This window comes from Hippichthys cyanospilos, chromosome 11 (assembly GCF_059441005.1).
Source record: "Hippichthys cyanospilos isolate Australia breed blue-spotted pipefish chromosome 11, RoL_Hcya_1.0, whole genome shotgun sequence".
NCBI classification, from domain to species: Eukaryota; Metazoa; Chordata; class Actinopteri; order Syngnathiformes; family Syngnathidae; genus Hippichthys; species Hippichthys cyanospilos.
The window spans coordinates 19082928-19108373 of NC_142379.1; the positions used below are offsets into that span (position 1 = coordinate 19082928).

Consider the following 25446-nt stretch of genomic DNA (forward strand, 5'->3'; position numbering starts at 1 on the left):
TGGCCAACAAGCTACATTCTGACTTTCGTGCTCATTGAAAACATCCGCTTTCTTGCGCATCTCTTAACACACATCTAGTCAAATCAGAATTTAATGAATGTTGTCTGTATTGCGCTTAATAGAATTCATCCAACGACCTTGAACAAGCCCAGTTAAAAAAAAAAATTAAAAAAACAACTGTGTTCTCGTGTAAATTATTTGAGCCATATGAAGTCACACATTAGGCATTCCATGTTTTGTAATACAGTCTCTCTGAACAGACATGTTAGATAAAATGTTGGCCGGATGCTTTAAAATTTGGAATATGTTTTACTTTGATTTATTAAACATATAAATACCACATAATATGAAGGGAATTGAAAAAAACAATAAAAAAAACTAAAATTAAAGAAAAAAAAAACATCGACAATAGATATATAAAATAAAAACTGAAAAAATTGGAAGAAAAAAAAACAATACATACAGCACTTCAGGAGTTTACATGTTCAAAAGGAGAAGGAAGCCTTGCGGGACAAGTTCAAAAAGTTGTCGGGTCATAGCTCTTGATTTCGCTAAATTATTTCATGATATTTAAATACTAGATAAACTACACAAAGTAAAATAATTAAACATGTCATGAAGAAAAATAAACAGAAATACACACACAACTTTCTAGGGAATATCAGGTTTCTTATGTAATCCATGTATTTAAAGAACAAGTTTTTTAAATTGTTCTTTTAAAAAAAAAATGAGGCACGATTTCAGATCAATTCCATAATTATGCCATTAATTAACACCTTTAAAAGAGGCACACGTTTGCTTTATGTTGGTTGATTTTTTTAAAAACACAGCCCTCACAGACTATAACATCCTCCTCTTAAAAAAACTAAACAAAACAAAACTCTGAATGCTATGCAGAGTTGATTGTTATTTTACGTTAAACATTATTTGTGCTCTTTTGAATTCAACCAATTAAAAATATGCGGATGCTTAATTTAATCCATAATGAACTCGTTGGTTCTGTATATTCACAATGGCTGATCATTTGTATATCTTTTTTATTGTACACTTGTCATGTTTTGTTGTGGGTGGGTATTGGAGTTTTTCAGTTCTTTTTGTTGTTGTTGTTGTTGTCTTCTAGTTGTGGGTTATGTGTTATGTGTCACGTTCCTGTTTTGTTTCCCTCTTGTATGTCCTTGTTAGTGTGTTTGTTGGTTTTCCTGCCCCTTGTGTGTCAACCAATTTGCTTCCCTGGTGTTCCTGTCCGACTGTTGCATGTTACTTTGTTAGTGTCGAGTGTATTTAAGTCCCAGTTTGCTTTCAGTTGATTGTCAGGTTATTGTCTGAATCTGTTGCTGTTTTTTGTTTTTGTTGTTGTGTGTATTTTTGCCCCTTCATCCTCGCTTTTAGATTGCTCCAATCCCCCTGCCTTTGTGTCTAGCACATTCCACCATGCCAGGACATAACAATATTGAAGACAGGGATAGTGTTTGTTTTATAAGGGTTTTTTTTCAAGGGTTTACCTGGGCTTGGCAAACAGAATATTGATAATATTCTCATTTTGAAAGGGTTACTGACTATGTAAACGTAGCCATTGACACTCAAATTTATTGTATGGACCCTGTCATCTTGTGTAGGAGGAAAAACCTTTGAACACTTGCCAGAGTTGGGGTCCTTGTTAAGCTCCCCTCAATTCACAAAACTCAGTGCAGGTCTCACATTTAAAGAAACTGCCAATAGTTTAAAACCGTTCATCAAAAAAAGCTCTGTTCATAACGTCAGCGCTTCCCTTTTTGTCTTAACTTGGGAAGTGTCCTGACGTTTCATTCATGTCATCGTTATAGCCTTGCAGCACCCCTTCTACAAAAGCTTTTTACCCTTGTCCCAGGTGGTGTTTTTCCAACTTTGAAAGCCTTTGAGCCAGTTCAACTGTAACACCGGAACTAAAATATAAACACTCCACATGCCCTCTGAAACAGGGCTGCAGCTAGTGGGAGGCCAGAGGTGACCAAGTCTACCCCTTGTCATTCACTGGCAACTCTAACAACTGGGGCAAACTTGTGATATGTCTGATTTTTATGCTATTTTTACATGCCTGCAGTTTTCCTAGACCCTTAGAAAACCATGAAATGCATCTATGAGATATTGTGAAACCCTCACCACCCTATAAAAAATAACTGGCCTTGCACTGCAATGACCTTATATCCCCTAACTGGCATGCACAGCAGTAGATCATATCATCATTATAATTATTGATTTAAAAATTTAACTTTGCTCCTAGACAAATAAAAATGCAATTGGCTGCTATAAATTAAAGAAGTAAAAATTGTTTTGAATATCGCAAGAGTCACGGTCGCGCTGGAGCCTGTATCTGCCAACTTCGAGCAGTGCATGGGTACATGCTGAACCGGTTGCCAGCCTCCCTGCATCTTTACATAAAAATGAACAACCGCTCGTACTCACGATAACACCTAAGGAAAATTAAGTTGTCCAATATACATTACGTATATTTTCTGAAAGTCTGACAAAACCGGAGTGCCTGGAGAAAATCCACGTTGGCATGGGGAGAACATGCAAACTCCAAACCAGAAGCTCGAAGCCTGAAGCAAAACCACACCCTCCGCATGAGATGTGGACATACAAACCACTCTGCTCTGCCATGGTGGCACTGCATCTGTTGAGAATAAAACAAGAAAAAATAATCTGTTATAGTATTAATAATGTCATTTAAAAAAAAAAAAAAAAAACCTGTTATTCACCTACAAAAATGCTCTACAACATTACAAAGTCATCCCCCAAATTAAGTCAATGGATGCACAAAACCGTTAAAAAGATAAACCTGGATACATAAAAATTCTACTGAAGAACATTAACAAAGTATTAGCAGTTCATTACAGGACAGGACATACAGTATCTTTTAATGAACTTTACCTGACCTTCTCAGGTATAACAAAAGAAAAATAATCAAAAATATTGGTCCAATGTCCTGATTTTCAAGCATAGTATACTACCTCAATCTCATGAATGGCTGCAACTTAAAGCTTTGTGTGTCTTGGAGGATTTATTTATTGATGTATTCATTTATTTTTGATTAAAACGTGTGTTATATGAAACAGCTTTTCTCAAAACCCAGCGCATTGTAATGGATGTAAACAAAAACAATGTGTGTGCGTTTGTGTGTGTGTGTGTGTGTGCGCGCGCCTATAGTGATGAACAAGAGGCGATGGTGGGAAAAAAAATGTGGAAGTAACAGAGAGAAATATAGAGCAATGCACAGGGCCAGAGGGAGTATGTAACCGGGAAACCCAATCTGTGACTTGATTGTGCTCCTAAGCACAGAGGCTAAATCAATTTGACTGCTGCTGCCTGCGCACTGAATCGAAGGCGAGCCTGATGGAGTGAGAGGGGGAAGAAGGTAGGGAGGAAAAAGTTGACTAGATAAGGATGGAACAAGAGAACACTGAAAAGAAAGAAAAAATATGAAAGGGAGTCAGAAAGAGATGACAAGGTAGGCATGAGGAGATTAACAAAAGAAGCTAACAGTGCCATAAATGAACTTGGTTCTTAAATTTACTGGCAGACATTCAAATGGAAATGTGAGATGCACTTATGGAACCACTCAGTTGCTCAGTAGTGTTGTTTCTGATAGCAATGACAAAACTTCGAATACATAAATGACCCGACAAACAAGTGGAACAAAACTGGGGCCTAAATGGAACTAAACAAATTAGGGAAACACGGCACAGCTGGATGGGAACAAGAGGCAGGGGAAACCGATTGGATAAAACACCTGGACAGGGACACGTGGACAACAGGTGGAATTATTCCTACTAAATAGACTAACCCAAGGAAAACAGAACATGAACCCAAATGGAAATCCTACAAAACACCCGAAAGCTCAGAACAGAAAGCAAAAACAACTAACGCAAACAGACATGACATGTAAGTGTATAAATTGGTAGCGGTATACTTAAATATGGCACTTTAAGTTTAGCTATTATATATCGAATGAGATTTGTTTTTAGGGGAAGTACGTACATTATTTGTTTGCTTGGATCTTGGAAGGGTTTTTCAAGTTTTCCAAGCTTACATGACTCCTTTCTAACCTCAAATGAGAACCTTTTTTTTAAAGTCAAGTACAGTATATGTGTAATTTTCCCATCACTAGTTGTCAGCTGTGGCTCATACACTTCCTTGTGTCGCAGTATGGTAATAGCACATACACAATGAATGGATTTCAACAGTGCGCTACACTTTAGGTATACTGTAGTGTGAAAGGGCCTTTAGACTCCCTCCATCTGCTATCATTTGTTTGATCATTTCCATTGCACCTGACTGACATCAGCTTCATCGCCATATGTGAAAGTAAGCCATTGAACAAACAAAAAAGAATGAGGAAAAAACATAATAAAGACTACTTATGTGGCATCAAACAAAAAGTGACCTTTATTGCGATGGTAGAGTCTTTGAAGATTGATGTCTCGTAAAGCGATGAGACAACCATTGATCTTTTAAACACTCTCCAGACACAGAGAGCAGTGTAATCCGCAGGTAGTGCAACCACAGGTAGGGGCCATTGATCAGAGCAAAGAAGGAAAAAAAGTACAAACACATACGAAAAGGCAAGTCAAATACACCAGACTGTATACTCATTCAGACTCACTTGACCTCAGACTTTCTGCGACATCATACAGCAAAAATATGCCAATATTTGTTCAACATATGAGGAAACCGATTCAAATAATGCCGTCATTGTAGACACAGGGTGGGGAATTGAGACTTGGAAGTTGTTCATCTGCTTCTGTAGCATTTTGGAATAAGCGGTAAACATGCTTGGACAGATGGATGGAAGTCTATCATAAGACGAGCATGTCCATCTCATTTGAAGACTAGTTGAGAGATGTGACTGGGAGAAATCCACGTGTGTGGCATTGGATGTTTCTGTTTGGTTTACCTTTTCTTACTTGAGCAGTGAAATGGGATCTCACAGCATCGTGTGATCATTTGGGAGTAAATCCGCCATCAACAAGTCTAATTCATCCATGTAGAAAAGCTTTTTACATGATTGAATTAGACTTGTTTTTAAGTATTCATCTGCCAGTCTCTTAATTGACCCTGGATCTTGACGGTAGCAGGTGGTGATATACACAAATGGCCATGGCTGCCCCGCGGGCACGAGAAATTAAATAAATGGGTAATCAACAGGCTTACCAGCAGTATAAAACTCACTGGAGTGTTGTTACGACAAAGAAATAATCTAGTTTTTTTGTTTAGTTTAGTGTAGTAGGACTAGCACCACTATCTCATCAACCAATAATCTCTTCTAGAGGGCACATTGAGGTGGGCCTTATTTATCTTGGATTGGAGAAATGCACCCCAAAAAAGTTTCTTCTTTTGAACAATTATGCATGATGGCCATGCTGTTAGTATACTAGGATTCAAAACAAACATTTTGTTAAGCAAAATTTCAAATACTCCCTACTGATAAAGAGGCCACCAGGCTTTCTTTAATATATCTTTGTCAAATGTTTGGGATCCTTGGAAACATGTGCAGAGGGCGATAACATGGCTGGAATTAGCAGTTCTGCAGATTTTATACTCTGTAATGACATTGATTAATTTGGATTATTTTCAACTACTATCTGGACATGAACACACACACACACACACGTACACGCACACACACAGACAGACAAGAAACAGGAGAGCACGACATTGAGGTTATAAAGTTAAGTTTGAGTCAAAAACTCAAACGGAAAATGAAAAAAATAAAAGAAAAAGACTTTTAATCAACTGTAACTTTCCAATGTCATGAGAGTAATGCCGCGTAGGTCTTTGTTCTTCTTTGCAAATCATGCATGAATACATACAAAAATGTAGTCAGTATATTGTTATTAGTTGCTCATGAGGCTTTATAGGCTCTGTGACCGCTACCTTGTATTCCAGTTACCCAGAGAAGGAGGAGGAGAGGTAAAAAAAAAAAAAAAAACAACAACAAAAAAAAAGAAAACGTGCACTCATCCAGTGTTTCACATTGTCAGGTAGGAGAAGTCTGTTTTTTTTTATTATTATTTTTCTCTTTTTGCTTTTGCTGGTGTTCTCTGTGCACTCTGGTTTCTACACTATCTAAAACCATGTACACGATGTTCAATGATATGGATACCCAATGCCCTTTTTTCCTCAGGATATTGCACTCGGCTGTCTGGGTTTCAGTCTTGGCTTTTTGTATGGAGTTTTCATGTTGTCCGGCTACTCTAGCTACCTGTCATATTAAAAATAAATAAATAAATAAATAAATAAATAAATAAAAGACATGCATATTTTGTCAAATGAATACATTGTTGTCCATATTAGTGAATATGATTTGTTGTTTTCAAATAAGTGTATTGTTAATGACTGGGTAGTTGTCCAGGATATATAGAAGCTCTCTGGATTGATGGAATGACTGTTTATCTGTTCGTGTGCCCCCCAAATATCATGTACTGTTTCAAAAAAAAGTATCCAGTATTGGGCTTGTCATAAAAGTCTCACATTATAGTAAATTTAACTGGCATAATTTCCACATTAGTCCCAGCCCCCAATAGATGACAGCAGTTGCACAGTTGTCATAGTTGACCTCAGTTGTCAATTTAACAAAGAAGTAAGCCAGAAACCCTTTAAGCATCAGATTTGGCTTGAGCCCAATTTTCTCTGGATAAATTGGGTTCTGCAGCTTATGTCACTGGTATTTCTGAGGGCAAACGGATGTATTTGAAAATCAACTCACTGACTGGACTGCCATTTAAGGTGCTAAGGTGCATATTTGACCTTATAAAGAGCTGTTTATGACAAGCAACATGATGCATTGGATTTCCTTCTCACAGAAGTCAAGATTTCATGTTCTCAAGTATGCCCCATAATGGATAACATGCCATGTTTTCTGTCACCTCCACTTTTTCTTCTGTTTATCTTGAAGACCTTTTCACATGTGATGTTTTCAGCTCTTCTCATGTATGTGTGTAAAAATGATCTCTCTTGGTCCTTAACGTCAGATTCGAATGAAGCTCCACAACTGGGCCAGCTCATTGAAGCCAACAAAACTTCATTAGGTGTGAAAGGCAGAAATCTTGTATTCACCAAACCGGACCCCTCAACATCGCTGCTGCGAGTAAAAACATTGGGGGTTGTCAACGACTGTTTATTTGTTTTTTCCAATCTGCCCCCCCCCCCACCCACCCACCCGTTTTTTGGGGGGTGGAGAATTGTGACTTTGGCACTTTTGCACAAGTCAGATAAATGCAACCTGGGCATTTAGACTGAAGTTGCATGTTAAAAGATTGGATACATACTGTATCAGATTTAGAACCACATAGAGATGGCCTGTGCCACATTTGAAAAGATCGGTTCAGTGTCGTTTGCACAGCCTTCAAAAGATCAGATACAGGTCGTATCGGAGGAAAAAAATCGAAATAAGTTCACTTCAGGCTGCAGTGTGAACCCAGTCTTGGCTAAATCTGATACGCATCCAAACCTTTGACGTGCCACGACAGTCTTAATGGCCAAGTCACATTCATCCGACTCAAACATAACAAACAAGCGAAAAATGTCACATTTCTACTCTCAAAAATATGAAAGGAGATTGGAAAAACCTAAACATTAATCACAGACAAGGCATGAAGGGAGAGCAAGGTGTATTTTGTCTCTGTCTCTTTCTCTCTTGCGTACTTGCTCACTCACTGGGAGCAAGCAAAAGAGAGGTTCTGGCACTGCACAAGATGGCATGACAAAAAGTCTCACCCTTCCCACGTTAAATTACGACGTTAAATTTAACAGATTTAAAATTTTCAGGTTCCGCCATGATAGCTATATCAACATGGCCAGGTAAATTCATTGGTTAAGCACGCTTCCTGCCTGTGATGTCATATTGTCCTCAATGCACATGCGGGACAGTTTTGAGCTGTATAGTGTTTCAACATAGGTCACATTCAGGACACAATTATTTGGAAATGTGAAAAACCTAACAAAGTTGGATTTCACTAAAAAAAAAAAAAAAAAAAAAAAAGGGAATTGAGCATTAATCCCTGCGGTGTTAACCTAATTTAAGACTAATGTTTCCTGTCAGTCCTCTAATTTGAGTCAGTGGACTAAATCATATGTGTCAAACCTAGGTCCTCAAGCGCCAGTATCCTGCATGGTTTCTGATTTTCTCTCCCCAACACATCTGATTAAAATTATTAGCTTATTTGCAAACTCTGCAGGAGCTTGAAAATTACCCTAATCATTTGAACCGGGTGTGTTTGAGAGAGGAGGTTTGAAAACATGCATTACTGGCCCTCGAGGATTGGAGTTCGACACCTGAAGACCTAATCATTTCAGAGTCTCCGTCTTTCCAAGTTTACTAATATACCTTGTGTTCTTTAGAACTTTGCGACTGCCAGCCGGAGTACTCTGAGGTAAAGCAGATCTTAAAAGAACACTGTATAAGATTTAGACCGTTTATCATTAAAAGGGAATACATTAAATAATTATACATTTCAAAAACTTGCAAATAATGTGTTCTCATTGAACAACAGTAGGGTCTAGTTATCACTAAATTATATTACATGGAAGGTGGCACTTCTCTGGAGGCTGCAATGTTTATTATCGCTACGGACAATGGTAAATGCAGACCCTCCTGCTGTCCGTAATGAAAAAAGGTCTAAATCTTACACAGTGTCCCTTTAAACTCCGAATTCCCGATTTCACTATTAAGATTTCAATAATGATTAAAGAGACATTCATTTCTATTTATGATCAAGTCTACACTTCATATGTACAAGTTCTTTACCGTCTAAAAAAGTTCTCAGTGTTTCAGTTTAGGAAATGAGGGCAATATTTTGCAGTTTTTTTCATTAAGCCGACCAGGTTAACAAGCATCTGCTGAGGACGGTGTTATCGATGTTTGCTTTCTTTTGTGCTCCTTGAGATCAGAGACCCTTCCTCCATCACATTATCGTGGTGGAGGGGTTTGTGTGTCCCAATGATCATAGGGGCTAAGTTGTCTGGGGCTTTATGCCCCTGGCAGTGTCACCCATGGCAAACAGGTTCTAGGTGAGGGACCAGACTAAGCACAGCTCATAGACGCTTTATGATGAGAAAACCTATTGTACCTAGTTTTCCCTTGCCTGGTGAGGCCATGGAAAGCGACTTCAGAACAGTGTTGAAATTCTGGTCCAACCATCTGGCGTCTCAGTTGGGGGAAGCAGTGCACCAGTGTACAGGGCACTGCTGACCTCTACTTGAGACGCCGTGAGCCAGGGGGAAAAATACTTCCAAAACCTCTTCAGTTCCACCGACAAGTGCTTTGTGGACTTGGAGAAGGTGTTCTACAGTGTCCCTCAGGGAGTTCTGTGAGGAGTGCTTCGGGAGTATGGGGTACGGGACATCCTGATATGGGGTATTTGGTCCCTGTATGACCGATGTTAGAGTTTAGACCACATATCCGGCAGTAAGTCGAATCTGTTTCCATTGAGAGTTGGATCCCACCAAAGCTGCCCCTTGTCACCAATTCTATTCATTACTTTTATAGACAGAATTTCTAGGCGGAGCCAAAGTGCTGACGGGGTCCGGTTTGGGAGTCTCAGCATTGTATCTCTGCTATTTGATGATGTGGTGCTGTTGGCTTCCTCTGACAGTGACCTTCAACTCTCGCTGGAGTGGTTCACAGCTGAATGTGAAGTGGCTGTGAACCACTCCAAATCTCAGACCATGGCCCTCAGTCGGAAAAGGGTGGAGTGCCCTCTCCGGGTCGGGGAAGAGGTCCTGCCCCAACTTGAGCAGTTCAAGTATCTTGAGGTCTTATTCATGAGTGAGGGCAAGATGGAACGGGAGTACAACAGGTGCATCGGTGCATCTACTGTGATGCATACGCTGTACCATTCTGTTGAGGTTAACCAGTCTATTTACGTTCCTGCCCTCACCTATCGTCATGAGCTATGGGTCATAACCGAAAGAACGAGATCCCAGATACAAGCGGCCGAAATGATTTTCCTCCGCAGGGTTTCCTGACTCTCCCATAGAGGTAGGGTGAGAAGCTCCGTCATCCGGGGAGGGACTCTGTGTTGAGCCGCTGTTCCTCTGCGTTGAGAGCAGCCAGTTGAGGTGGCTCAGGCATCTGGTAAGGATGCCTCCCGGACGCCTCCATCAGGAGGTGTTCTGGGCATGTCCTACTAGGAAGACACACTAGAGAGACTATGGGGATCCTCCCAGAGGAGCTGGACGAAGTGGCCAGGGAGAGGGAAATCTGGGCTTGGTTGCTGAAGCTGCGGCCCCCACGACCTGATACCAGATAAAGTGGTAGCTAAAGGATGGATGGATGGAGATAAGGGAAAATGGTAGATGTGTTTTCTATCTACCGCTTTTGTCCTGCCATATAATTTTTTCCTCTTCTAGGTTTGTAAATTTTTGTGTCAGGGTCTGGGGTGACAAGATAGATGTCCTTTACATCTGAAAGTGCATCGTGTGGACATGGCACAGAGGACACACAAAATATGATTTGTCATGGTGGTATTTTATGCAGAATGAAGGCTACTTTCAAGATGGCCCTTTGCACAAATAGAATATCAGTAAAAGGGAGCCCAAGGTTGAAGAAATGTGGCTGAATTCATGAGTCCTTGTTAGATTCCACCCTGCGGGGCTGCCCCTTTTTCTAACAGGGAACTCTTAAAATGGAAAGTGAAACAATTCGAAAACCAGGAACAAGTGGTGAGATTAATACAAAATGAGGTGCAGTAGGCTTAACTGAAGGAAAAAGACTTGGAAAAGTGGCACTTTTTTGGAAGGAAAATATCTCGTTATGAAATGTTGAATTATTCACTTGCTTCAAATTAATTTTTCTACATTGGAAATAAAGGAGGACTATTAAAGGACAACCTTTGTAACCTTTATAAAGGACAACCTTTGTATTGAGGACCCATCCAAGCTTCACTTTTTATTGACAGTATTGTTGCCAAATGTTTTGTCTTTGGTACACATGCTATACAGTTTTCACAAACTTCAATATACGTATGCTGCATCAGTGGTCATTAGATAAATCCCACTTTATTCGTAGTTCTTTGTTCATCGAGGGGTTTACATTCCAGGCTACTCCACCCGATGCAACGGATGAAGTTAGTTAGTCGTTAGACATGTAATTAGATTTGTGGACTAAAAAACATTTATGATTAAGAAAAATTTATGATTAGGTGTTTTAATTATTAAGACAGCAACAACTTTTTGTCTCCTTTCGATGGAAACCACCGCTGTGAGGTTGTATATGTTGCCATGGCAACAACAATTACCATCAGCAATTAAAGCTTATCATCATACATGCCATCACTTAGAATAAGTCATAATAATTTGAAATTATTTGTCCACAAAGTTTTATGAAGTCCACCAAGAGCAGGCAAGCTTTAACAAGAATGTATGCTAAATTACAAATGGCAATTTTATATAGGCGTCACGCCTGGGCATGGTGAGGTGGAAGGAGGAAGGAAGGGGACCCAAAATATGCAGAAAAACTGAGAGATATGTGGCTCAAAAAAGGGAGTTTTAACAAGAAAATGAGGCAGGACCGAACCGGGAGCAAAACCGAACAAAGTATCACCAGACAGGTGGACCAAATCAAATTAATGAGAACGCAGACAATAAAGGCAGACGTGAGCGGAACAGCAACATGAACAAAACCCCACAGCAACAAAAGCCAACCAAACATGACAACTGAATATGAATGACATCAAATGACAAAAACATAATAACTCACACAAAACAGCTGTTCCCAAGTTATTTCAGTACAAAATCCATTCTTCTTTTTTTCCTCAGAAAGACTTTCATGACTTGTTTGTAGAGTTTGTCTCCGTTTCATTTCCAATCTTAAATCCTTTTGTATTGACATGGGCGCCAATGCGGAAAGTCGCACCCGTCAAATTTTCGTTTTGCTTTTCTTCAGCCATTGTGTATTAAAAAGAAAAAAAAAAAGAAAAAAAGCATCCGCAAGTCGGGCTTTGATGCACGCTAACGCTAACGTTAGCTGCTTGAGCAACATGTTGTTTTTTCTTTATTTAACTACTTCCACTGTTAAACATGTAGGATCAATATAGCACCGTCTTTCAGCAGTGAGCATCTACTTACGTCACGTTCTACGTGCAGTTTCCTGAAGGCGTTTTAATGGGTCGATTGACTATTGCAGCTGTCCAACAAAAATATGGGCCTGTACACAATACGTCATTGCACACTGCCTTCTACTTGTTCAAGCGAATGCCCAAGCGCCTCCCAGCTAGGCAGACATGGTCTGCCTGGATGTCTGCCCGGCGACACACGTGAGCTGAATTCTCATTGGCTAAAAAGTCTACACTACAACGGCAGGATTTGTAGGAGTGTAACCATATGGATACAATATGACACGAAAAGAACAGAAAATGGAGAATAATTTTATATATAAAATATATATATTTAGTAAAAATAAATTTTAAATGAAATTGACTTAATATAGTTATAATAATTATATAGTTTATTATCGTTATGATAATTTCAGGTTGTATTAGGCCAGCAGAGAAGAGCACGCTGACCCTGATGGCCCACCCCTGGCTTTTATAGTACGAACTAAGATGAAACAAAAATTATGTGCGTCTGTATCATTAAAAAAGAAAAAGAACAACATACATTGTCGTTTTACAGGTAATTGCAGTAACAAAATGTTATGTGGAAAAATTGTAGCCTGAATGAAAAATATTACTATTTATAAGCGCATTTTTGACAAACAAAATATGAAAATAAACTTTTTCAAGTGAGGAGCTAAATTCAGAATATGGGCAAAGTATAAAATGTCTTCTAGTTTGTTTAGCTCTGAGCATATTGAGAGCATTACACAGTATGTGACAATTTTAACAATTTTTTATTATCAACAGTATTTTCATTCATTTACATGGATGTGGGTAAATAATGTGTGTGTGTGTGTGTGTGTTAATTTGGAGTTTGCATAGCTTGTTTTGTATTTTTTTTGTGTTCTTTTATTTTGAAAACAGGCCGACGTTTTGTCTTGTGTTGATTAATGGCCACTTGCTTTCTGTTCTGTATGAATATTTGTTCCTGGTTAGTGGGTTAAAGTCACATAGGTGAGCAAGAGAGAAAGGTGCATTAGAGCAAAGAGAGTAGAATTCGACTAAATTAATATCTCCATTTTCATTTTCTGAGCTGTATTAATCTCTTACCTCATTCTACACACAATATAACATTATGGCTATGTGGAGAGAAAATAAAACGATGCCTGGCATTCATACCAAAAGGTTCAATCGTTGTCTCATCAGACAAGAAAAAAAATTGTTCCTCTTAGGCTGAGAGTCAGTCAGGTGTCTAACAAATTCCAGACGGCCTGCCATGTTCCTTTTACTAATGAGTGGCTTTCGTCTGACCATTCTACAATATAGCTCTGATTAGAGGATTCCTGCAGGGATGGTTGTCCTTCTGGAAGGCTCTCCTCTCCCCACAAAGAATACTTGAGCTCTGACTGTGTGACCAGCAGGATCTTGGTCACCTTGCTGACGAAGGCCCTTCTCTCCCGATCGCTCAGTTTAGATGGCCGGCCAGCTCTTGGAAGAGTACTGGTGGTTTTAAACATGTTCCCTTTTCAAATGATGGAGACCACTGTGCTCAAAGCAGCAGAATGTTTTCTGTATCCTCACCCAGATTTGTACTTGAAGACAATCCTGATTCGCACATCGACAGACAATTTCTTTGACTGCATGCTTGGTGTTTGTGATCTGACCTGCAGGATCAATTCTGGTACTTTATATAGACAGGTGTGTGCCATTTGAAATTGTGTCCAATCAATGGAATATACAGCTGGTGAACTCCAATTAACCTCTAGAAACATCTCAAGGATGATCAGTGGAAAAAGGATGCACCTTTTGATCTTCATGGCAAAGGCTGTGAATACTAAGATTTCTTAATTTTCTATTTTTGATCAATTCAAATTTTGAGTTAAGAGAAAGCAAAGAGAAAAAGTAAAGTGTTGTGAATACCCTCTAGATGCACTGTAGATATATACATATAGTATATCACAACTACCCATTTAGATAGCTCTTTCATCTTGTAATAAGTATAAATAAGGTAAGTTCACTTCACACTTATAATGAATACCAGTGAGTTTTCTGAAATATCAGTTTTTTTTTCATAGAATTAATTTTCATTTTAACATGATCCTCTTTGAAAAAGTTTCATTACTACCTCATTATCAGTTTTTTATTGTCTCTTGAGTTCATAAACAAGTGTATGATGCTGATACTTATGAGCAGTACTAGCTTTCATTTCCTCCCTTGCAATGGCTGTTGCCCAAAAAGCACCATGCAATTATTGATGAGGTTCATTATCAATAATTCAGCCATACTCTGATTAGCCAAAAGGATTGATGATGGGGTTCTGCGCTGAATCCTCTCAAGTACACATCAATCCTCGACAAAGCCTGAGGCTTGCTGTCTCCCCTCCTGTGTTTATTATTTTGTCGTTTACTTCATTCTGTCTGTTCCATTGCCTTTCTTTCTTTCTCCTCTTTACGCACTTGTGTACCTCTCCTTCTCTTCTCATTCATGCAATTCATCTTCGTTCCAGACATGTCTTGGTCCCCTGAAATACAACACTTGCATCAACAGGTGGCAAATGTCACACTGCCTGCCAGGTATGAGGGTGTGTTTGTGGGTATGTGTCGCAGGGAAAACGAGGAAATGGGAATGACTAATGTAAGAATTGAAACGGAGTTGGGACTTTTTCTCGAAGATTGTGGAGCTTGATAGGCCAGCTTGACCAAGCTCACAAACCCCATAAGGACAGCTGAGTGCAGAAATAATGAGTGAGCATGTGGATGGGGGGCCCAGCCCAATCTCGTTTTGCTCGCTTCTGTCAGTCCTGCTGTGTGTTTGAGTTGTAGTGCATCCTCGTAGAGTTGGCCCCTATTGTTGTTTACAAGACAACACAAAGACTCACAGCAGCAGAGAAATAGGGAAAGAAAACCTGCCAGAATAGAGCCAAAGTGTTAATTACTTATCGATTCAATTTGGCAGATCTAGAAGGCGGAGGGCACCTCATCTCATTTTCAAAAAGGGAGAAAAGTAAAGACAATCTACTGTTCAAAAGTACCACAGTTTCTCATTTCTGGCTGACTAAATATGTACTACTAATTTTACGCTTAAGCTATGCCTGGCCCCACTGCCTAGAAACTCCTTGTCACTTTTTAGCGTGGTGACGCCCCTCCACCTCTGTTTTTAACCATCGTTCCACATTGTCTACTTTCATTTTAATGGCCACATCTCAACAAAGCCCTCTTTTCTTTCCTGTGTTCAGGTTTGTTGTCAGCCTATTTCAGAAGTTAAAATGTACTTTTAAACTAGAGTGCATGCAGCTGCAACATAACCAAGCAAGGAGAATGTTGTTATGCCCCTTTCGAATACTAATCCTTTAGTCAGTGAAGTTGGGATGTAATGTAAAAAGTAAATAAAAGCACATTGCAACAATTTGCAAATCCCTTTTAAACTATCTTCATTTGACTACAAAGACAAAATAATGTTCAAAATGATGAATGTTAATGTGTTTTCAGAGGTGAAAAACAAATGTTCATTGATTCACAAATTGATGATCAAAATAATCAAGTGATTGTTTAGAAACCTAACATTGTCCAAATTGTCAGAATTTCATCAGTATGATGATTTTTTTAGTCCTCTATGAAAGAAGACTGACTTTTACATCAAAAGAACGTATGAATTAATATATACTTTTTACTTTGGAAAACAATTATCCGATTTTATGATATGCTATGGGCCAATACAGTAAATTGAAATTACCGGTAACTCTTTTTTAAAAAATAATTTTCTAAGTCTTAAGAAAATGTCATGTTTTTAGTAAAGTGATGAAAATTCAAATGTCATTTTTTTTAAATATGATTAATCAATGAATCGACTAATTACTCACCAGATCAATATTTTTTTTTAATTGTACGGTAGTTGCAGGCCGAGTTGTTTTGCAAATTTTGTATTCAATGCCTTCAATGCTTTCCAAAGCAGCTGTGGCAGGGGCAACAAGAGAGAAGGAAAGTTTGGGAATGCTAACAAACACAAACAACAATACCTTTTTGGAACATTCCACTGGTTAACAGGGTAGTTGGAAACAGTTGAACGCCATGCGTGTGCACAGTATATAAGAGGAGCATCCCCAAAAGGTTGTATTATCATTTTACTAAAGTCAAAAGTAGAAATTTTGCAGTTTCAAGAAAACCACATTGTCTTCCTAGTGATAATTTGAAGCACATGAAATTTGCGGCATGGAGGTCCAATATAGAACCGTGACATGCCACCCGCACCTGCTGGTAGTGCTAATTTAGGGAATGTTCAGTGATATGAGAGCTTAGGAACAATTGCTGTATCACCTCTGCCAAGCGTTGGCCTTTCTCCTTGTCCATCTGCCACTTCATCTGTCAGCTCGATCATTTTAACACGCACGGGGGCTCAAATTCGTAGGGGGTGTAACATAGCATAAAACTGCACTTGGCGAAGTGAGGTTCACATACTGTGCAGTTTTCAAGCTGCTTGTGTAACCATCCCCTTCCAAATGCTCTCTCTCACTCACCATCCATTTGTTGGTACAACAATATTAGACAAACTACATACTGGTTCTAACTTAGTGTTTTGGCTCTCCAAACTTGCTTTCATATGTTTTCTTTTGTTGTATGAATGTTTGTGTTGTGCTGTCGGTGTGTACAGTATTCATGGGGTTAGTTTACTCACCTGCTATCTATGTGCACCTCTATGTTTGTGTGTGTGTGTGTGTGCGTGTGTGTGTGTATGTGTTCATCATCAAGTGCATTAACCTGTCAAAGTGCAAAGCCAGCTCATATCTTACCTAAGGGCAAGATAGGTAAACCACTCAGCTTTTGATTTTAGGTGAGGAAAGTGGTTTAGCACACCTTTTTCATATATCTCACCAACTCCTCCTCCCCCATATTTGTCAATTTCATTTTTATCCCTGTTGGTCTGACAGCAGGACTGGTGCCTGACTCATCTGTGGATGAGGCTTCATGTGGACTTTATTGTTTTATTTGTTGCAAATGTCATACCTAGAACAGAATATTGCTGTATGTTGTTTTGCTGGAGTTAAAGTATTGCACAAGCTTTTCTTCTACATCTTGAAAATGTTTTTTTGTTTGATTGTTTTTTGCATAAATCATCCAAAATATGTGTCATAGTGTTTTATTTGTTTTATTTATTTATTTATTTTTAATGAATGTTGCCATATAGGTCTAAGTACCAAGGGCTGGAGGAAGAACAAGAGAAATGTGGAGGGTAAAGGAAACAGTGGTACCAGTACCAGGGCACTGGAAGTGGTTACACCCAAGCTGGATGGATGGCTCAGCAGATACCAACCTCTGACACCTCCAACAACATCTCCAACAACATCTGCCGTCATGCCGTCATGCCTCAATCAACGCTTGCTCCAAAAATATCTGTGAAGTAGTGCAGGCAGCAGAGTAAGTCATTTATGAAAACAATTAATGTTTTGGTGGTGAATTAATTTATCATTGGGTATATTATGAGCAATTTCCATTTGTTCAATGTTTTTCTTTTTTTGTCATTTTATTTCCACAAAGATGACAAACACTTGTCATGATGCCACTGTAATGCTTTTGGTTACTTTAGTTAGAAAATGATCAATGACATCTTTGGTGATTTTATTATGCACCAACTTGTCCATTGGCTGACAAAAAGAAAATATCAAAAATAATAAGAATAATAGCTATAGATCATATTATCTATAGCTATTATTCTTATTTTCTTATATTCTTATATTATATTCTTATTATTTTATTATTTAAGGTACCCCAGAAAAGAGTGTGATACTTCAAAACTTCACAAAATAATATTCTCAAAGCTTCTTTTGTTGTATTTCAAGGGTGTTGAAGGCTTTATAGAATCATAGTTCCTCCCACGCTTTGTTCCCACACCCCCATTTATGCAAACATTCTTCATACAACATCTGTTAATGATCAGTCAGCCTCAGGGTAAAAAAAAAAAATCATGCCACCATAGACACATCAATGGTCAAAATAGTGCACCTTCATGTATTGGGCATTGGGTCCACATTCAGCCATAGTAAAGTCATAAATCAACATTTAGTGTGAATTCAGTGTGTGCGGTGCATGTGACAAACGTTTCTGTTCTTGCACTCTTTGACTCCATCGACAGTATAAATATTCATTTTATAGTGAATCTATTACATGTAAGCAATGAGCTGGACTCAACCAGCCATCTTCTTTTGTGTAATCAGACCTTGCCTCCAAAAGTCATCACCTCCCTCTGCTCTCTGGCTCCCATTTACTGTCGCTCAGTCCAAGAAGAAAAAAAAAAAAAGCTTTAATAAAGCGTATTATTGAAGAGGTCCCCAAGTCCTATAATATTTCAGTGGGCTATTTTTGTTTTTCGGAAATAATCTATTATTCTCTCTTTTTCTTTCCTTGGTCTTATACTCCCTCTTTTTTTTGTCTCTATTTGCCAGCTTGCATTTTGATAACATTCAAGACTGTAGAAAAGAGCTAAAAGCAAAAAGGGAAAGGGAGTGATGGTGGGTGGGGAAATGAGTTGAGATTTGCAAACAAATTTAATAACTGCCCCGGCAGAATCGAATCATTTTGCAGTTTGAAATTGCTCATCGCGAAAAAGAATGAGGGGGATGAGAAAAGGGGAAATTGAATATAGAGAGTGTGTGATGGGTTGATGGGAGGGGCTGGAATTTGACACATTACATCAATTTTCGACATTGCAGCTATGAGAGTGTTTGGCTACCACCTGAATACTTAGATGACAGCTGCACGGACAGCATGAGAGCAAAGACAAACAGGCTGGATATAAAAAATTCAACAGGGGAGATGTTTGATATTTTGCAAGAGAAATTAATGTAATAGCTGCATTTATGTCCTCGTTTGGATTACATTTTGTGTTGAGTGATAAAATAAACATTTGATATTGTGCTATTAAGCCTCACTTGTTTGCTTGTTTATGTGTCTTTTTCCATTAACTTGTGAATTAGTGACCAGCTTCAAGAACAAAATTGTTGTAGTGAAGCAGCCACAATTCATCCTGCCCAACTCTCACATGCTCTCGCATACGAAGAGTTGCAGAAAATTGAGATTACAGGTACACGCTCCCAAGATGTCACGTTCGATTATAACACAAATATTAACCCCTTTTTATGCCTGTAGCTCATACGGTAGACCAAGTTGGATACATATTAAAGGAGAGCTGACAAAGAAATTTCTGTTCAACTTGATCACATTGAAAGTGGAATTAGTATGAAATGGTCAAGTTTATCCTTTCATTTTCCAAACCACTGAACCCTTAAAAAAAAAAAAATACACCTTGGAGATAGGGGTAAAACTAAGTGGCAACTGAAACTCCGTTGTGTGCAAGACATGCCATTTTCACCAATCTGACACACAGATCCTTCATTCACTCCTAACTTTTTGAAGTTATACTTCTAAATGATAGGAGGAAGATATGACAACTGACAATAACCCTGAATTATTTTATGTTCACAATGCACCGTATAGCGGGCAATACAAGCCTTTGTTATATAGCTAATGTGTTTAGAACTCCAGGTAAAAACATCAAAATTGTACATATTTGGTACCAAAATAATATAGTAATATAGTAAGTGCTACTTATACATACATATATATATATATATATATATATATATATATATATAATATTCATGTATACAATCAGATAACATCATGAAATCATCAATAAAAAATGTTGATAGGATTTATTTACCTTTGAGTGGCACTTGTTATGCCCATGTTCCCTTGAAAGGGTAGCCTAGGCGGCTAGCTTCGTATTTCTTTATTATCTCCAGCTTCGTATCCATATAAATCATCTTTTTACTTCTTTAACTTCACTAGCAATCTTGGGACCCATGGCTAACCCATTTAAGTTTGAATCAAGCAGTAAAATGCACTATAAATACAGTTTTGTAACCACTCACAATAGAACAAAGCCTTACCATTCTGCCATTTTGAAATGAGTGAGGCCGAGCAATAGCAGACTAGCATCTCCATGAGGAGACGGCAGCCAATAGCAGACCAGCATTGTAGTGACATGTTGCATGGAGGCATTGACAGCAACAGAAAACAAGTGCAATTACCTAAAAAGGCCTGCAGATGGAGAGAAAACAACACAAATACAGCCAACCCCATAGGGTCATGACAGTTGTTTTTGTCGCAAAGCAGGGAAAATACCTTAAAAACGTAAGCCAGGGACGCTCTCTCTCTCTCTCTCTCTCTTTTTATATATATATATATATATATATATATATATATATATATATATATATATATATATATATATATATATTGTAGCCAAGGAGGCACTATTTTATAGTTGCACTTCATCAACACAATAGCTCAGACCAATGAGCGGCCGTACACATATGACTCTACAATGTCACTTTTGTTCCTTGTACAAACTCCACTGCTAAATGTGGAAACTCCAGGGCACTCAACGGGATGGTTTCTCTATCAATGTCCTCCTTTTCTCATGGTGACTGCCTCGTAACTCAACGTTAACTGCAATCACTCACCAATACCAAGTAAACAAGTCTAATACACTCCTCCCTCATAAGACCGTTTAGCTGTGATTTAAATCATTCATACACACAAACACACCTAAGGACAGTGCATACCATCCATGTTTTTTTTTTTGCAGAAAAGAAAAAAAAACATGCAGGCATGGGGAGAACATGCAAATTCTACATAGAAAGACCAAAGCCGGAAACGAAACCGGGACCTCTACTCTGTGAGGCGAATGTGCTTCCACCGTGCCGCCCATTAATTAAGCAGATACAATGATTAAACAAATGCAATTTGCATAAATCCGTTTGTTAAATGGTCACACAGTCATGGTTGCAAGGTCGTCTCCAATTGCACAGTTCACATTCACAGCCATCATCCACAAATGGCTACAGCTGTGTGAAAGTGCACCAATGTGTCATGCACGGACTAACGAGTCTAGTAATTGTGCAATATCAAATTCAGTGTGTGTCTCCCATGCCCTGATTCCTAATTCAAAAGGAATCATGCCAGAATTGGCCTTGACTCTGCTGGTTCCATCCAACAGAGAACTGCAATTGCACATGCGTCCCAGTTATACAATACACAGAGTCGAGGAAATTACCCAAAGAGAGAATACTCCACACATGCAACACATTTAGACTGCACACTGCATCTGATTTGCAACCAGCATAAAAATCAAGCCCTAGGAGCATTTAAATATTGGGATTTTTAAACGCACAAAGTAAAAATAGGTGGTGATAAGTTGGAACGCTAAAGACAAGCATTGTGTGTGTGTATATATATATATATATATATATATATATATATATATATATATATATAGTGCCTCAATACATTGAAGTCTTATATATATATATATATATATATACATATATATATATATATATATATATAGTGCCTCAATACATTGAAGTCTTATTGAAGTGCTAAAGAGAAGCATTGTGTATCTATCGTGCCTCTACTATCAAGTCGATAGAATTGACTATATATTAGAGGCAAGACAAGCATTTTGTATGTATACTGCCTCTAATAAATAGAGGCTCATATATAGTTAGTATTATTGACTATATAGTAGAGGCACTATACATACACAATGCTTCTCTTTAGCACTTCAGTAAGACTTCAATGTAATTGACTCAGTACACTCCATTTTTAAGACATTTCCTGATGAACATTTGCCTGTCTGTTTTGATTCTGTGATGGCAAAATGGTGGCCTGGTGGTGAGCAATCATTCTGAAGTTATTGGTCAGATTCTGGACTGTACACTTCCTGAGTGGACTTTATGTTCTTCCACATTCCATTAAGACGCATACTGAGGTAATTCACTCAAAGTTTCTCTTAAAGTGAAGGTCAATTACGAGTTGAATTCCCTAAAGGTGTCATTCATTTTTCTGCTATCATTCAACACACTCTACTTTCATTCGGAAAGCTGTTTGCTGGAGGGGGCAGCAACACAACTAAGCTTCAATACTTCACAGAATCAAACACCTAAGATTTCATTATCTTAATACGGCCTCTCAAAGGTCTAAAGCCATGAGTGAGAACAGTAGGGAAAATATTCCAGAGTTAATACATTACTTCTCAAGTGAGTTTCAAAACTTTAAATTGGATAAAAATGCATAGGCACAGCAGACGATGTGGAGACAGACAAATAGCATCGGTTTGTGAAAAAAATGTTTAATAACCATATTTGGACATAGATGGCTTCCGCTCAAGAGCATTAGTATGTCCTATGTAACTAGCTAATGACTAGTCCTCGTTCCCATCCCGCACAATAAAGATAATGGAGATTGATCTGTAAAATTTGCAGTTTATGATTTTTTTAATTAAACACAAATAAAACAGACAGTTGTAATTGTACTCAATATTAAAAAGGAAGTTGTCTTTTATTAAATATATGTGCATTTACCTTAAATGTAGACGGTTGAAAATGACACAAATTGGACCTTAATTATTCTGGAGGCTATGACCATAATTACTTAAACCCCTTTGTAATTATTTCCTGGGCAAATGAATAACTCCCCTTTTGTATAGTACACTGGAATAGTGGCCATTTGAGTGGTTAGGGATGTTTTTTTTTTATTGTCACCAATGTGGTTAATTGCAGCCCTGAAATCATTGTAATGAGAACAAATGCTCTCTCCAATATTTCCGTCTCTGTCTGTGTGTCTGTCTGAATTTCTGTCTGCCTGCCTGTGTTTGGGTGTGTGTGTGTCTGTCTGCCGGTCTCTTTCTGTTTCTCTCTCTGCAGCTGTATTGAGAGGATAGATAGGGACTCTCCCATTAACGGGCTACACGATGAACCTTCTTTCTAATTACTGTCCCTGATTACATGTTACAATCATAGAATTTCGGGGAGGCTAAAAGGCTATTATAACATGAACATACAAGACAGATAAAGAGAACAAGATTGAGAATGTCAATGTCTTCATTTTGGGTCCTTGCCAAAGCCCTTAGTCACTTTAATGAGCAGATAATACATCCATCCATACATTTTCTATAACCACTTATCCTGCTTAGAGTCACTGGCTTGCTGGTGCCTATCCCAGGCGTCTTTGGGCAGTAGGCGGTGAATAACTAGGACTCGTTGCTGGCTAATTTCATGGCACACAGATACAACCATTCACACTTATAATCACTATCACACCTACTTGGAGTGTCCAATACACCTACCATCATTTTTTGAGGGGAATGTGGGAGGAGGAGACCAGAGTGCCTGGAGAAGGCCTATGGGAGCACAAGGAGAAGATGCAAACTCCACATACAAACGACCGGGGCGAGCTGGACTTGAACCCGGAACCTCCGAACTGTGAAGCAGACATTCTAACCAGTCTTCCAATGTGCCGCCACATATAATCCATGGTTGATAATTACATTCAAGATTTAACTGGCAACCTCAGATACACAATAGGTCTTGTAAGTAATGACCATTCAATAGCTAGTTTACAAGACACATATGTGATGTAGCCATGGAATGCTGGATTAGGAAACCAGCTGCATTACTATGGTTTATTAAGCCTGTATCAATTTAATACAGTCGGCCCCCGGTTTGCCAACAGCCTCTTTTACGAACATTTTGACTTACAAGCGTGGACCGCGGAGTTTTTTGTCCCCAACTTACGCACAAACCTTCCGTCTTACGAACAATCCGACATGCCGGCCATTGTATTGGTACATTTATTTTCGCTTTGCTACGTCAACTAATTCAGAGGTTGACGCTCATCATGGCAACGTTGAACGCTATTGCTCTAACAATGTCACAGTCACTGTCTCAGTCACGGTGTCAGTCACGGACTCAGTCACGGAGATGCTATTGGCCGGCGTCACGTCAATCACAGAAATGCCGATATGCTATTGGCCGAACGCCTTTATCTAGCTTGATGGCACAGCTGGTCGGGATGGAAGGAAGGAGAGAAAATGAGTGAAAAACGGAAGGAAGGAAAGTTGTGAAGACTTTGCAAACTTTATCTGTTAGACATGGCTTCTAAAATTGCAAGTGGCGGTAAAGGAAGAAATAAGAGGATGATGACAATAGAAACCAAGCAGGAGATAATAAAAAAAATACAAAGGAGGCACACGCATAGTTAACCTTGCTCGTGAGTATGGACGTAACCGTTCGGCAATCTTCTAAGGGCAAGACTTTCCTTGCCAGGGAACAGACCTCGCTCGACAACAAAATGGAGAGGCTTCTTCTATTATGGATTAAAGAGAAGGAAATCGCCCGTGATATGTTCTAGTTTGAGAAAAGTTCTTGTTTAAGAAAATAAATCAATAAATTCTGTGGGTTGGTCTCTGCTCACATCCTTCTCCACTCAGCTCGAGGCACGTCGCCCCAGAGGAGAATGTCATTTTTCCTTTGCATATCCATGTTAATTAAATTAATTATACAATAGATTATGTTGCTAAATTTAGTTATGTGTGCAAACTTGTGATGCTTTTAACTAAGATTTTACCACGAGTTGCCAGTCGGTGTGTACGTACAATTGACCTCGCTTTACTAAATCAACGAAATCATCTGCTCACGCTCAACACGGTAACACTGATATGCTATTGCTCTTACAATGTCACAGTCACTGTTTCAATCACGGTGTCAGTCACGGAAATGCCGATATGCTATTGGTCGAACGCCTTCATCTAGCTTGATGGCACAGCTCGTCGGGACGGAAGGAAGGAGAGAAAATCAGTCAAGAACGGAAGGAAGGCATGTTGTTAAGACTTTGCAAACTTTTCTGTTAGACATGGCTTCTAAAATTGCTAGTGGCGGTAAAGGAAGAAGTAAGAGGATGATGACCATAGAAACGAAGCAGGAGATAATAAAAGAAAATATGAAGGAGGCGCACGCATGGTTAACCTTGCTCGTGAGTATGGACGTAACCGCTCGGATACTTTTTAAGGGCAAGACTTTCCTTGCCGATTATGTTACTCATTTTTAATATGTGTATAAAGTTGTGATGTTTTTGCCTAAGGTTTTTGCACGCGTTGCACGCATTCACTAATTAACATAGGTTTGGATTGCCCGTCATACGAGCAGTTCAAGTTACGAGCGTAGCCGCTGAACGGATTAAGTTCGTAACACGGGGGGCCCACTGTAGTTGATTTTAGTTACAGTGTCTATGCCAGAGGTGTTGCGGGCCATTTTCTAGCGAGAACTTCCTTCATTGGGCCGATATGTTGAGGAAACAAAGTCAATTTTAAATTGTCTCATAGTATTATTACTGTACACAACAAATTGATAGCTTAGTTGTTTTGAAATCAGAAGTAAAGCAGCCTAGTTTGTTCATTTATTGTTTACATTATTGTAACAGAACAAACCAAAAAATCTCAACTTTATTTTTCATTATACACGACAAGCTAAAGTTTA

At 38.7% G+C, this 25446-nt stretch overlaps 1 long non-coding RNA gene across 1 annotated transcript in view; it reads right to left on the reverse strand.

The window, feature by feature from the left end:
- Nucleotides 1-220: 220 nt before the first annotated feature.
- Nucleotides 221-25446, reverse strand: part of LOC148416263 (uncharacterized) — a 74336-nt gene continuing 49110 nt past the window's right edge. Inside the window, exons 3-4 of the long non-coding RNA XR_015867308.1 lie at nt 17382-17461; nt 221-2653 (exon numbers count right to left, since the gene is read on the reverse strand). This is a non-coding gene — a long non-coding RNA (uncharacterized LOC148416263). The remainder of the gene's footprint in view (nt 2654-17381; nt 17462-25446) is intronic.